The sequence below is a fragment of the Nematolebias whitei genome, chromosome 11, assembly GCF_014905685.2.
Source record: "Nematolebias whitei isolate Nwh7 chromosome 11, NemWhi1, whole genome shotgun sequence".
In the NCBI taxonomy this organism is placed as follows: Eukaryota; Metazoa; Chordata; class Actinopteri; order Cyprinodontiformes; family Rivulidae; genus Nematolebias; species Nematolebias whitei.
Genome location: NC_056508.1, coordinates 22,890,469 through 22,892,267, shown reverse-complemented (window position 1 = coordinate 22,892,267; position 1,799 = coordinate 22,890,469). Strand labels below are relative to the sequence as shown.

The 1,799-nt window shown below is 39.1% G+C and overlaps 1 pseudogene; it reads left to right on the top strand.

Annotated features, from left to right (window-relative positions):
* The first annotated feature begins 548 nt into the window (after positions 1-548).
* Positions 549-1,799, top strand: part of LOC119416673 — an 8,319-nt pseudogene continuing 7,068 nt past the window's right edge.

The following is a 1,799-nucleotide window of genomic DNA, read 5'->3' as shown; positions in this document are numbered from 1 at the left end:
GCTGTTCCTCAGTCTAGTGGTTCTACACTTAATGCTCCTCAACCTCCTGCCTGAAGGGAGCGGGGCAAAAAGTGTGTGTGCAGGGTGAGTGGGGTCCTTCATGATGCAGGTGGTCCTCTTCCTGCATCTGGAGTTGTAAATGTCTGTGATGGTGGGGAGACTGACTCCAACAGACTTCTGTGCAGCCTTTTGACTGTAGCCTTGTGCAATATAATTCATTGACTGTAACAACTTACCCACATTTAATCAGTTAAAAAAGTTACCTGTTGAGGCTGTTTGACAGATTCTTATACTTTTCCTCGTTATCAGCCACTCTGGATGGGTCATAACTTGGTTGTGAATTTGTTTTCCTGCAAGCACACGTGATGAGACTAACCTGTCAGGCGAGTTGAGGGACTCGGTGGTTTCAAGGACTGTGCAAAGGTGAGCTACTGTCATATGCTGAGTTTATTAGAGAGTAAAAATGATCAGTAGTAAAATTGTCTAAAAATGTGATATTTATTCCCTCCTCACTTCTATGACTTTTTCCCCATGTCCCAGTCTGTGAATTGAGCATGCCCCCTGCAGCAGTAACCAATCTTGGCTACACGCCACCCGATGGAGGCTGGGGCTGGGCTGTCGTCTTTGGTGCTTTCATCTCCATAGGATTCTCTTTTGCCTTTCCCAAGTCCCTCACCATCTATTTCAAGGAAATTCAGGAATATTTTTCAGTTTCTTACAGTGAGATTGCCTGGGTGTCCTCAGTCATGTTGGCTTCTATGTATGCAGGAGGTCAGCGGCAGCCAGAGGCAAATTTTCAAAAAGTGGACAAAGTCGTTTCTATAAAAAAAAAAAAAAAAAAGTCACATTGCCTCTAGCTTACTCTATGACTACTATGAGTAAGCAAGGCCATTCTGTGATCAGTTATTTTGTCCTTCAAAGTGTTACGTAGCGGTGACACATTTCTTTCCCACGTGCAGGTCCTGTCAGCAGTATGCTCGTCAATCGTTACGGCAGCAGACCTGTGGTCATGGTTGGTGGGCTCATGCTGAGCGTTGCCATGGTACTCGCCTCTTTAGGAACTACTATCATTCATCTGTATCTCTGTGTCAGCGTGATTGGAGGTAAATCCTGTTTATTTTTGTAAAAAAGATTGCTTAACTATTCCTGAAATTCAATGAAAAGAACAAATTGATCCATGAATGGTTGTTTTTTGTGCTTAGAAATATCGTAGTATTTGGTTATAACAGGCTGATCCTGGAGAATATAGTGATGTTTTGTAACTTTTAACCATAAACTAAAAAATAAAATAAAATCACAACAACAACAAAAAAACAACTAGAAGCAGTAGGGCCAGTTTAGCTGGACTGTTTACTCGCTGTTTGCAGTCCGAGCTGGTCAATAATTACTCGATCAAATATGTTAATATGTACTTTCATTGCAACTATATTCCTTTGCCTATTCTGGTAAAAATATCATGACTGAAACAATTCATTGATTCTGGTTGAGTCTTATATTCTGAAAAAGTTGCAGATGCATCACAGGCTTAATGATCATTTTATTGATTGAGAATAAACAAACTTTTCAGGCTTTAAACCTGATGCTTCAGTAGTTTCATACAACTTCAAACAGTTTGTGTCATAATGAAAAAAATTTAGATGTCAGAAGTAAAAAGCCATTTGTGTTTACTTTCATAGTGCTTTAAAAAGCATTAAAACAGAAAAAAAGTTTAATTTAATTTTTTTAAATATATATAGGCTATATATATATATATAGGAACTACTATCATTCATCTGTATCTCTGTGTCAGCGTGATTGGA